General features: G+C 47.2%; 1 protein-coding gene and 1 non-coding gene across 10 annotated transcripts in view; both read right to left on the bottom strand.

Moving 5' to 3' along the window:
- Nucleotides 1–13,726, bottom strand: part of LOC134928403 (RNA-binding protein 12B-B-like) — a 171,794-nt gene that overhangs the window by 122,652 nt on the left and 35,416 nt on the right. The window lies entirely within an intron of this gene.
- LOC134931253 (U5 spliceosomal RNA) lies at nucleotides 12,273–12,386 on the bottom strand. Its single transcript, XR_010179052.1, has one exon. It is a non-coding gene; the product is annotated as a U5 spliceosomal RNA (small nuclear RNA).

Below are 13,726 nucleotides of genomic sequence, written 5' to 3'. Positions count from 1 at the left end.
ACCCATGTTTTTAGTAGAAACTGGGAAGGGATGTGCTAGAGTAGTAGAAAAAAGTAAAAATTAAAATCAATATTCAAAGATAAGTGTGGGAACCCACACAAGCCTCTGTTAGTGCATGAGCACAGAAAAAACACTGAGGTACTCGGGGATATGGAGGGGTGGAGAGTTCTAAAATAAGAATTTACTCACCGGTAATTCTGTTTCTCGTAGTCCGTAGTGGATGCTGGGAACTCCGTAAGGACCATGGGGAATAGCGGGCTCCGAAGGAGGCTGGGCACTCTAGAAAGATCTTAGACCACCTGGTGTGCACTGGCTCCTCCCACTATGACCCTCCTCCAAGCCTCAGTTAGGTACTGTGCCCGGACGAGCGTACACAATAAGGAAGGATTTTGAATCCCGGGTAAGACTCATACCAGCCACACCAATCACACCGTACAACTCGTGATATGAAACACAGTTAACAGTATGAAACAATAGAGCCTCTCAACAGATGGCTCAACAATAACCCGATTTAGTTAACAATAACTATGTACAAGTAATGCAGATAAACCGCACTTGGGATGGGCGCCCAGCATCCACTACGGACTACGAGAAACAGAATTACCGGTGAGAAAATTCTTATTTTCTCTAACGTCCTAGTGGATGCTGGGAACTCCGTAAGGACCATGGGGATTATACCAAAGCTCCCAAACGGGCGGGAGAGTGCGGATGACTCTGTAGCACCGAATGAGAGAACTCCAGGTCCTCCTCAGCCAGGGTATCAAATTTGTAGAATTTTGAAAACGTGTTTGCCCCTGACCAAGTAGCTGCTCGGCAAAGTTGTAAAGCCGAGACCCCTCGGGCAGCCGCCCAAGATGAGCCCACCTTCCTTGTGGAATGGGCATTGACAGATTTTGGCTGTGGCAGGCCTGCCACAGTATGTGCAAGCTGAATTGTACTACAAATCCAACGAGCAATAGTCTGCTTAGAAGCAGGAGCACCCAGCTTGTTGGGTGCATACAGGATAAACAGCGAGTCAGATTTTCTGACTCCAGCCGTCCTGGAAACATATTTTCAGGGCCCTGACAACGTCTAGCAACTTGGAGTCCTCCAAATCCTTAGTAGCCGCAGGCACCACAATAGGCTGGTTCAGGTGAAACGCTGACACCACCTTAGGGAGAAACTGGGGACGAGTCCTCAATTCTGCCCTATCCATATGGAAAATCAGATAAGGGCTTTTACATGATAAAGCCGCCAACTCTGACACTCGCCTGGCTGAAGCCAAGGCCAATAACATGACCACTTTCCACGTGAGATATTTCAGATCCACGGTTTTTAGTGGCTCAAACCAATGTGATTTTAAGAAACTCAACATCACGTTGAGATCCCAAGGTGCCACAGGAGGCACAAATGGGGGCTGAATATGCAGCACTCCTTTCACAAATGTCTGAACTTCAGGTACTGAAGCTAGATCTTTTTGAAAGAAAATCGACAGAGCCGAGATCTGTACCTTAATGGAGCCCAGTTTTAGGCCCATATTCACTCCTGCTTGCAGGAAATGCAGAAATCGACCTAGTTGAAATTCCTCTGTTGGGGCCTTTTTGGCCTCGCACCAAGCAACATATTTCCGCCATATGCGTTGATAATGCTTTGCCGTAACATCTTTCCTGGCTTTAATAAGCGTAGGAATGACTTCCTCCGGAATGCCCTTTTCCTTCAGGATCCGGCGGTCAACCGCCATGCCGTCAAACGCAGCCGCGGTAAGTCTTGGAACAGACAGGGGCCCTGCTGCAGCAGGTCCTGTCTGAGCGGCAGAGACCACGGGTCCTCTGAGATCATCTCTTGAAGTTCCGGGTACCACGCTCTTCTCGGCCAATCCGGAACCACGAGAATTGTGTTTACTCCTCGCTTTCTTATTATTCTCAATACCTTTGGTATGAGAGGTAGAGGAGGGAACACAAACTGACCGGTACACCCACGGTGTCACTAGAGCGTCCACAGCTATCGCCTGAGGGTCTCTTGACCTGGCGCAATACTGCTCTAGTTTTTTGTTTAGGCGGGACGCCATCATGTCCACCTGTGGACGACCCCATTGATTTACAATCATTTGGAAGACTTCTGGATGAAGTCCCCACTCTCCCGGGTGGAGGTCGTGCCTGCTGAGAAAGTCTGCTTCCCAGTTGTCCACTCCCGGGATGAACACTGCTGACAGTGCTAGTACATGATTCTCCGCCCATCGGAGAATTTTTGTGGCTTCTGCCATCGCCGTCCTGCTTCTTGTGCCGCCCTGTCGATTCACATGGGCGACTGCCGTGATGTTGTCTGACTGGATCAGCACCGGCTGGTGTAGGAGCAGGGATTTTGCTTGACTTAGGGCATTGTAAATGGCCCTTAGTTCCAGAATATTTATGTGAAGGGCAGTCTCCTGACTTGACCATAGTCCTTGGAAATTTCTTCACTTTGTGACTGCCCCCCAGCCTCGTAGGCTGGCATCCGTGGTCACCAGGACCCAGTCCTGTATGCCGAATCTGCGGCCCTCCAGAAGATGAGCACTGTGCAGCCACCACAGAAGAGACACCCTGGTTCGTGGAGACAGGGTTATTAAACGATGCATCTGAAGATGCGATCCGGACCACTTGTCCAACAGGTCCCACTGAAAAATCCTGGCATGGAACCTGCCGAATGGAATTGCTTCGTAAGAAGCTACCATCTTTCCCAGGACCCGCGTGCAGTGATGCACCGATACCTGTTTTGGTTTTAGGAGGTCTCTGACTAGAGAAGACAACTCCCTGGCTTTCTCCTCCGGGAGAAACACTTTTTTCTGGGCCGTGTCCAGAATCATTCCCAGGAACATTAGACGTGTCGTGGGGACCAGCTGTGACTTTGGGATATTCAGAATCCAGCCGTGCTGGCGCAGCACTTCCTGAGATAGTGCTACTCCCACTAACAACTGTTCCTTGGATCGTGCCTTTATTAGGAGATCGTCCAAGTATGGGATAATTAAAACTCCCTTTTTTCGAAGGAGTATCATCATTTCCGCCATAACCTTGGTAAATACCCTTGGTGCCGTGGAGAGTCCAAACGGCAGCGTCTGGAATTGGTAATGGCAGTCCTGTACCACAAATCTGAGGTACTCCTGGTGAGAATTGTAAATGGGGACATGCAGGTAAGCATCCTTGATGTCCAGGGATACCATGTAATCCCCCTCGTCCAGGCTTGCAATAACCGCCCTGAGCGATTCCATCTTGAACTTGAATTTTTTTATGTATGTGTTCAAGGATTTCAAATTTAAAATGGGTCTCACCGAACCGTCCGGTTTCGGCACCACAAATAGAGTGGAATAGTAACCCCGGCCTTGTTGAAGTAGGGGTACCTTGATTATCACCTGCTGGGAATACAGCTTGTGAATCGCTGCTAGCACCGCCTCCCTGTCTGAGGGAGCAATCGGCAAGGCGGATTTTAGGAAACGGCGGGGTGGAGTCGCCTCGAATTCCAGCCTGTATCCCTGAGATACTATTTGAAGGATCCAGGGATCCACCTGTGAGCGGGCCCACTGATCGCTGAAATTCCTGAGGCGGGCCCCCACCGTACCTGGCTCCGCCTGTGAAGCCCCACCGTCATGCGGCGGACTTGGAAGAGGAAGCGGGGGAGGACTTTTGTTCGTGGGAACCTGCTGTTTGCTGCAGCCTTTTTCCCCTGCCTCTGCCTCTTGATAGAAAAGACCCTCCTTTTCCCCGCTTGTTTTTCTGGGACCGAAAGGACTGAACCTGATAAAATGGCGCCTTCTTAGGCTGTGAGGGGACATGGGGTAAAAATGCTGACTTCCCAGACGTTGCTGTGGAAACTAGGTCGGAGAGACCATCCCCAAATAATTCCTCCCCCTTATAAGGCAAGACTTCCATGTGCCTTTTGGAATCTGCATCTCCAGTCCACTGGTGAGTCCATAAGCATCTCCTAGCAGAGATAGATAATGCACTTATTTTAGATGCCAGCCGGCAGATTTCCCTCTGTGCATCTCTCATGTATAAGACTGAGTCTTTTATATGGTCAATTGTTAGCAGGATCGTGTCTCTGTCTAACGTGTCAATATTTTCTGACAGTTTATCTGACCACGCAGCGGCAGCACTGCACATCCATGCTGACGCAATAGCTGGTCTGAGTATAATGCCTGAGTGTGTATATACAGACTTCAGGATCGCCTCCTGCTTTCTATCAGCAGGTTCCTTAAGGGCGGCCGTATCCTGGGACGGTAGTGCCACCTTTTTAGACAAACGTGTGAGCGCTTTATCCACCCTCGGGGGTGTTTCCCAACGTAACCTATCCTCTGGCGGGAAAGGGAACGCCATTAGTAGCTTCTTAGGAATTACCAATTTCTTATCAGGGGAAGCCCACGCTTCTTCACACACTTCATTTAATTCATCTGACGGGGGAAAAACTACAGGTAGTTTTTTCTCCCCAAACATAATACCCTTTTTTGTGGTACCTGGATGTAAATCAGAAATATTTAACACCTCTTTCATTGCCTCAATCATGCAGTGAATGGCCTTAACGGGCATTAAATTTGACTCATCGTCGTCGACACTGGTGTCAGTATCCGTGTCGACATCTACTTGTGCCACCTGAGATAACGGGCGTTTCAGAGCCCCTGATGACTTTTGAGACACCTGGACAGGCACGAGCTGAAGACTCGGCTGTCCCACAGTCGGCATGTCGTCAAATTTTTTATGTAAGGAGTCTATACGTGCACTCATTTCCTGCCATAATACCATCCACTCAGGTGTCTGACCCCCAGGGGGTGACATCCCTGCTAAAGGCATCTGCTCCCCCTCCACATCATTATCCTCCTCAAACATGTCGACACAGCCGTACCGACACACTCCACACACACAGGGAATGCTCAAACAGAGGACAGGACCCACAAAAGCCCTTTGGGGGGACAGAGTAAGAGTATGCCAGCACACACCAGAGCGCTATATATATACAGGGACTAACTGAGTTATGTCCCTAATAGCTGCTTTTTATATAATATACTGTATACAGTGCCAATTTTAATGCCCCCCCTCTCTTTTCCCTCTTACTGTACTGTAGAATTGCAGGGAAGAGCCAGGGAGCTTCCTTCCAGCCGAGCTGTGAGGGAAAAATGGCGCCAGTGTGCCGAGGAGATGGGCTCCGCCCCTTTTTCGCGGCCTATTCTCCCGCTTTTTATGGGATTCTGGCAGGGGTAATTACCTCATATTTTAGACAGCCAAGGTGTTTTAATTGCTGCCTCAGGGCGCCCCCCCCAGCGCCCTGCACCCTCAGTGACCGGAGTGTGAAGTGTGTATGAGGAGCAATGGCGCACAGCTGCAGTGCTGTGCGCTACCTTGGTGAAGACAGGATGTCTTCATGCCGCCGATTTTCCGGACCATCTTCTTGCTTCTGGCTCTGTAAGGGGGTCGGCGGCGCGGCTCCGGGACCGAACATCAAGGCTGGGCCTGCGGTCGATCCCTCTGGAGCTAATGGTGTCCAGTAGCCTAAGAAGCCCAATCCGGCTGCAAGCAGGCGAGTTCGCTTCTTCTCCCCTTAGTCCCTCGCTGCAGTGAGCCTGTTGCCAGCAGGTCTCACTGAAAATAACAAATTCTAAGACTATAACTTTCTAAGAGCTCAGGAGAGCCCCTAGTGTGCATCCAACCTCGGCCGGGCACGAAATCTAACTGAGGCTTGGAGGAGGGTCATAGTGGGAGGAGCCAGTGCACACCAGGTAGTCTAAGATCTTTCTAGAGTGCCCAGCCTCCTTCGGAGCCCGCTATTCCCCATGGTCCTTTCGGAGTTCCCAGCATCCACTAGGACGTTAGAGAAATTGTTTACAATTTGCCCAGAACAATAAACAATATTTGTACAGACGATAGTTGTGTTGGTAATTCAAACAACATCAAAATGATCTTCTTTGTAGAGAAGATCCCAGCATCCACTAGGACGTTAGAGAAATTTAAATATTCAGTGCCCTGTTTCCTGCGGTAGCCGTCCATATCCCAAGAGTACTCCAGTGACCCCTAGTGGATGAAAAAGAAAACCTCCATATGCCTCTTCGAGTCGGCATCACCCGTCCATTGTCGGGTCCATAGGGCTCGCCTAGCAGAAATCGCCATAGCGTTGGCTCTGGAACACAGTAGGCCCACGTCTCTCTGAGCATCCCTCATATAAAGGACAGCATCCTTAATATGACCCAGGGTCAATAAAATGGTATCAATATCAGCAGATAAGGTATCTGTCCACGCTGCTACAGTGCTACAAACCCAAGCTATCGCCGGTCTGAGTAATGAACCAGTATGTGTGTAAATTGACTTCAAGGTAGTCTCCTGCCTGCGATCAGCAGGATCTTTGAGGGATGCGGTATCTTGAGCTGGCAGCGCTACCTTTTTGGATAAGCGTGTCAACGCTTTGTCCACCCTTGGGGAGGAATTCCCACCGTGTCCTGTCCTTAGCCGGGAAAGGATACACCATAAGAATCCTTTTGGGAATCTGCAGTTTCTTGTCTGGAGTTTCCCAAGCCCTTTCAAATAACTCATTTAACTCATGTGAAGGGGGAAAAGTAACCTCAGCCTTCTTTTCTTTAAACATGTGGACCCTTGTGTCTGGTACAGAGGGGTCATCTGTGATATGCAACACATCTTTTATTGCAATAATCATATAATGAATACTTAAAGCCAATTTTGACTGCAACTTCGCATCATCATAGTCGACACTGGAGTCAGAATCCGTGTCGGTATCAGTGTCTACTACTTGGGATAGTGGGCACTTTTGAGACCCAGAAGATCCCTGCGACATAGTGAAAGGCAGGGCTGGACTCCCTGTACATTCCCTGGACTCTGCTTTGTCCAACCTTTTGTGTAATAAATTCACATATGCATTTAAGACATTCCACATATCCAACCAGTCAGGTGTCGGCGTTGCAGACGGAGACACCACACACATTTGCTCCACCTCCTCCCTAGAAGAGACTTCCGCTTCAGACATGCCGACACAGGCGTACCGACACACCACACACTCAGGGAATTCTCTAATCTGGAGACAGTTCCCCCACAAGGCCCTTAGGAGAGACAGAGAGAGAGTATGCCAGCACACACCCAGTGCCAAATGACCCTGAAAAATATTCCCAGATAGGTATAGCGCGCTATATATTCAAGCTCGATGTAATACATCCAAGAGGCCTTAATGAGCACATATCATATGCCTGCTTCTTATAGTACTCTTTACAACAGGAATTTCATGCAGCATTCATCTCGTTTAATCTCATATATGTTATAACTTTGTGATTATGCTTTTTAATTCAGTTTAGAGGTCCTCTGTTGTGTCTTTTTATGAGTCTTTATATACGAGTCAGCGCTGTAGCAGCTACTGTAACAGATTAGATTAATACTTAAGTTATAATAATTATGTTGTATATCTGAGTTAGCTCTGCAGCAGTTGCTTTAGCGGTTCAAAGAGATACTTAAGTTGCATTCATAATGTTACATCTTGTTCTCTTTTGAAGATATTTGTCTGTACACTGTGGGGTATATGCAATTCACGGCGAATCGCGGCAATTTTTCGCCGTTTTTTAATTCGACTAAATTCGCCAGGTGAATTCCGGAAGGTGGCTTCCGGAATTCACCATATTCAATGAAAAACGGATTCGCCAGAGTCGCGGGCGAAAATCGTCCGATTTGGCGGATTTTGCCGCGATTTTAAAAAACGGGAAAAAACGGGAAAAACCGGAAAAAAAAAATGGCGTGGGGTCCCCCCTCCAAAGCATAACCAGCCTCGGGCTCATCGAGCTGGTCCTGGTTCTAAAAATCCGGGGAAAAATTGGCCAGGGATCCCCCGTATTTTTAAAACCAGCACCGGGCTCTGCGCCTGGTGCTGGTGCCAAAAATACGGGGGACAAAAAGAGTAGGGGTCCCCCGTATTTTTAACACCAGCATCGGGCTCCACTAGCTGGACAGATAATGCCACAGCCGGGGGTCACTTATGCCGTGCCCTGCGGCCGTGGCATTAAATATCCAACTAGTCACCCCTGGCCGGGGTACCCTGGGGGAGTGGGGACCCCTTCAATCAAAGGGTCCCCCCCCCCCAGCCACCCAAGGGCCAGGGGTGAAGCCCGAGGCTGTCCCCCCCCATCCAATGGGCTGCGGATGGGGGGGCTGATAGCCTTTTGTGATAATAAAAAAGATATTGTTTTTTCCAGTAGTACTACAAGTCCCAGCAAGCCTCCCCCGCTACTTGGAGAACCACAAGTACCAGCATGCGGGAGAAAAACGGGCCCGCTGGTACCTGTAGTACTACTGGGGAAAAAATACCCCCAAAAAAACAGGACACACACACCGTGACAGTAAAACTTTATTACACACTACCGACACACACATACTTACCTATGTTGACACGCCGACTGCCACGGTCTCCGACGATCCGAGGGTACCTGTGAAAAAATGATAATCACCTTCCAGCGTCCAGAGATAAATCCACGTCCAGAGAGATAAATCCACGTACTTGTAAAAAAAAAAAGAAAACGCAAATACCCGCTCCATACCGGACTAGAAAGGGGTCCAATGCTTTCACATCAGACCCCTTTCTCCCGAATGCCGGGACATCACGTGACTCCTGTCACTGAAGTCCCTTCAGCCAATCAGGAAGCGCTACTTCCGTGGCGCTCACCTGATTGGCTGTGCGCTGTCTGTACTGTGACAGCACATCGCAAAGCCGCTCCATTACTTTCAATGGTGGGAACTTTGCGGGTAGCGGTGGGGTCACCCGCCGGTCAGCCGCTGACCGGCGGGTGACCTTACCGCTAGCCGCTAAGTTCCCACCATTGAAAGTAATGGAGCGGCTTTGCGATGTGCTGTCACAGTACAGACAGCGCACAGCCAATCAGGTGAGCGCAACGAAGTTGCGCTTCCTGATTGGCTTAGAGACCTTTCTGTGACAGCTGTCACTGACAGGTCTCATTCGTGGAAAGGTGTCCCATGTGTCAGCATGGGACCCCTTTCAGTCCGGCATGGAGCGGGTGTTCGGTTTGTTTTTTTGCCAAGTACGTGGATTTATCTCTGGACCATGGCTGAGGTGAGTATATTGATCTTTTCTTTTCAGGTATCCGTGGATTCTACATGGAGAAGAGGACCGATGTCGGCGTGTGAACATAGGTAAGTATGTGTGTGTCGACGTATGAAATAAAGTTTTACTGTCGACGGTGTGTGTGTCCTGTTTTTATTTGGGTATTTTTTCCCCAGTAGTACTACAGGTACCAGCGGGCCCGTTTTTCTCCCGCATGCTGGTACTTGTGGTTCTCCAAGTACCAGCTTGAGGGGGAGGCTTGCTGGGACTTGTAGTACTACTGGAAAAAACAATATCTTTTTATTATCACAAAAGGCTATCAGCCCCCCCATCCGCAGCCCATTGGATGGGGGGGGACAGCCTCGGGCTTCACCCCTGGCCCTTGGGTGGCTGGGGGGGGGGACCCCTTGATTGAAGGGGTCCCCACTCCCCCAGGGTACCCCGGCCAGGGGTGACTAGTTGGATATTTAATGCCACGGCCGCAGGGCACGGCATAAAAGTGACCCCCGGCTGTGGCATTATCTGTCCAGCTAGTGGAGCCCGATGCTGGTGTTAAAAATACGGGGGACCCCTACTCTTTTTGTCCCCCGTATTTTTGGCACCAGCACCAGGCGCAGAGCCCGGTGCTGGTTTTAAAAATACGGGGGATCCCCTGTCAATTTTTCCCCCGCATTTTTAGAACCAGGACCAGCTCGAAGAGCCCGAGGCTGGTTATGCTTTGGAGGGGGGACCCCACGCCATTTTTTTTATGATTTCACCGTTCCAGCATAAAAAAATAAAAATTAAAAAATATATAAATAATATTTGTGCCTCCAAAAAAAAAAAAAAAGTACCTAATCCCTTCTAATATAAATAGATCTGCTATTCCCCCCCAAAAAAACACAAAAAAAAACATGTTTAAATTTTTTTTATTTGTTTTCACCCTCCAAAGTGTGGCGGATTGAAAATGACGAATTTGCTGTCTAAAAGCACTGCTGTCGAATTTCCAAACTTGAATTGAATATGCTTTGGTCGAATTGCAGCACTTGTATCATTGCAGAAAAGTCGAATTTGCAAAAAATAGGATTTTGGTACTTACCAGGTAAATCCTTTTCTTTGAATCCATAGGGGGCACTGGAGTACTCTTGGGATATGGACGGGCGTAGCCCGAACAAAGGCACTGAATATTTAAATTTAGGCCTCTCCCCCCCCTCCATATCCCCGAGTACCTCAGTGTACTCTCTCAGTGTTTTTTACTGAGCGAACAGGAACGATATAGAGAGGTTGACAATGGAGAATACCTATAACATAACGGACAACAACAATGTTGACCCATAACCTTACTGTCAACTAAACAGTTGACACCATAACCGATAGAACTTTATAATTTGAACCAATCGGTGAAAATGTGTTACCATAAGCTCCTCTGAGCTTAATATCAATGAAGTAAAACTTGTTACCCTAAGCTCCCTTGAGCTTAAAACAACCCAGGTAAAACTGCTCTGGGTGGGCGTCCAGTGCCCCCTATGGATTCAAAGAAAAGGATTTACCTGGTAAGTACCAAAATCCTATTTTCTTTATCATCCACTAGGGGTCACTGGAGTACTCTTGGGACGTACCAAAGCTTCCCTCGTGGGCGGGAGAGCTGTTTGATACTTGTAACAGTAGGCAGCCCAAAGCTAGATGCTGATGGCGCCACCATTTATAACGTGTAAACGTGCACAAACGTGGTGCACATGAAGGCTATGAAGGCTATATAGGCGCGTTTTAGACGCTCCACGACCCCCTGGGTGTGACATTCCCACCGAACCTGTGGGATGAACTATTACTGACGTAAGCAATTGTAACTTAGCCTTAACGTAAGCCTGACTTTTAGTCATTATTATTACCCAACTGGATAATGTCTGCTGAGAAACTGGCTAACCCCAGTTGGCAGTATCATAGAGAACAAACAACGTATTCATATCACGTACTGTTGACGTTCGGGACATATATAAACGCGTAATGCGTGTACCACATTCAGAATTCTAGAATGTGCTGTCCACACAGGAACCCCTATTGGTATATTGATGTGAAGAATACGAAAGAGTGATTCGTCCGAAGATCTGCTTTGTTATGAGAAAACTCAAATACGGTGGCTTGGAATACAAGGCACCCAAATATGAAAACAAAACCCTTGCCGAAGCCAAGGCTAGACAAAAATTGTTTTCCAAAGTGAGAAACTTAATTCCCATTTGTTGAAAGGGTTCAAAATATGAAAACTGTAAGAAATCTGAACCCAACTTCAAGTCGCCTGGCGCTGTAGGTGGGATAAATAGAGTCTGAACTTTGATGACACCTTGTAGAAAGATGTGTACAGACGCAAACAGAGGCAAACGTCTTTGAAAATAAGTTTACCACACAGATACCTGCACTCTTAGTGCAGATCAACGCAGTTTTCCATCCCATCCCGTTTAACAGAATACGGGTAACTTGAAGGATGATGTTGGAAACTTCCGATGTTAACAACCTATGTAAGCACACGAAATTTTGTAATAATGAGCTGCCTTAAGCGGCTTACTATTTCGTAACATGGTTGGTATAACCGATACTGTAATGCTCTATTTCTTAAGAGGGCGGTCTGAACCCTCACCCCGTCAACCGCAGCTGCGGTACATAGATAATAGGTACATAGGTAACTATGGGTAAACTAACGTTCCCTGATGTAACAGGTTGGACGTATTATGAGCGGGCCAAGATCGTGTGCAAGTATTCCTTGAAAATTCGAGAAGCAAACTTCTCCGAAACCCATGAGATACCACCAGTATGACTGTGACAAACTGTCTTATGATCCGTTTTGGCAACGGAGAGAGCAGCGGAAAATGGTGGAGCCAGATACACGATGCTGAATGATCCCCTGAATGTGAGAGACTCCACCGCCACTGCCCTTTTGATCTGTTTTGTACACATACTGAGCTTTTCTAATTGTGGCGAGATGCCATCATGTATACTTGAGGGTAACCCCCTTCTGTGGACTCACATATGAAACACCTCTGGATTGAATGTCCAGTTTTCAGTATCCAAATCCTGACGGGTGAGATCATCTGTCTAACAGATGTCCAGTCACGGAATGATCTCTTGACATTTTCACATAATGGTGTTCTGAGCCATTGAGGATTTGAGTTACCTGCTGCATTGCCATGCGGCTTCTTGGTTCTCACTGGTTGTTGTGTATGCAACTGCCGTTGCCTTGTTTGACTGCTTAAGGCCAGCGTGAGGCAGGCATCAAAAATTTACATGAAACTCACGGTTGTTCCTTTCCACGGAAATCTTTAGTAAAAGGCGAAAGATTTATTCGTTCTGAAGAGAAACCAGAGTATCTCCCTGGTCAGACTGAAAGCGAATCATGTATTGCATTGTAAAATGCACAGAGTTCTAGGACATTTATCGACAGCAATCTGTCGTGTTTTAGAACCTTTGTCGCTGATTTTAATTACAAATCCTGACCCTCTGCGACTGTCGTCCAGAGTATATGCACCCTTGTCCCTCTGTGGGAAACGCGAGTGAAGGGTGGCGAACTAAATTGAAAACACATCTTTATTCTTAATAGGTGAATACACCAATGTATCGCTAGTGTGCGTGTTTTGCACTAATTACTAGATGTACATTTGTTCTTGCTGGTGTAGTAGGTAAAAGTCTTTGATTTACCGTATTTATAATCTTACCTAGGAATTGACATCGTTTAGACGGAATTAGATGCGATTGTTTTCGAACTTGATCTGCTACCGCAGTATACCTTAGTAGCGCAAGTTAGAGGAACTTTGTTGAGACAGAGTTCTTATGTGAGATGAGCTATCATCCCAACATCACTTTGGTAAATACCCAAAGCGATAAGCAACGGTAGATATGAAATGGTTAATGGTTGTGGCGATTTGCAAACGCTAGAACCTGTGATGAACAAACCGGACTGGGTAAATACGCATTGTCAAGATCAAATGCAATTATGCAAATTTTGTGGCTCCAATAAGCAAATACTAACCGCAGAAAATCCATTTTCTAACTGTAGTAAATGACTTTTGATATTGCGACGGAGCTGTTTGGTCTTGCTGAAACAGAGGTGAATAAGTAACTCTGACTCTGTTGGCGTACTACTGCCTGGTTTATAAACCAGCAAAGACTAAATGACAACCTGCCAAACCGTTCGACAGAGGCAGTTTTGTACTTTAAGCTGTAAATAGCTGAGACATGTATGAGTTGAAGTCCTGAAACCTCGCAAATGTAACATGTAAAGACGCGCTTCCACAATTGTAAAAGAGGTCATTAAACCACTGGCTTGCTGACTGTAACGTCCTGTCGTTACAATGCGTGACTGTTTCTTATAAAGGGATAAAACGCCGTTACAAGTATACTGTATGCGGTAATGGCTGAATATCATAAAGGGATAAAATACCGTTACAAGTATATTAAATTTATGAGCAAACAAGCTCTGGCCTTGTCGCGCTTAACTAGCGACAATGAAATTAACCGGCGTTAGCAGAAGCTTTACAGATATACTCTGCAGCTTGTTTTACCAGTGATCGTCATTGTTTCATACATAGATTCTAGTGACCCAAATGTATCCTGGGTTTGTATAATGTTTGACAGAAAATCATTTACCAATGGTGGATCGCGTCCTTTTGGAAACGATTATGTATGTTGTTAAAAACCCCCCCGCACTATC

Source organism: Pseudophryne corroboree, chromosome 5, assembly GCF_028390025.1.
Source record: "Pseudophryne corroboree isolate aPseCor3 chromosome 5, aPseCor3.hap2, whole genome shotgun sequence".
NCBI classification, from domain to species: Eukaryota; Metazoa; Chordata; class Amphibia; order Anura; family Myobatrachidae; genus Pseudophryne; species Pseudophryne corroboree.
Note: the sequence above shows the minus strand (reverse complement) of the source record. Positions and strands in the feature narration are given on the sequence as shown.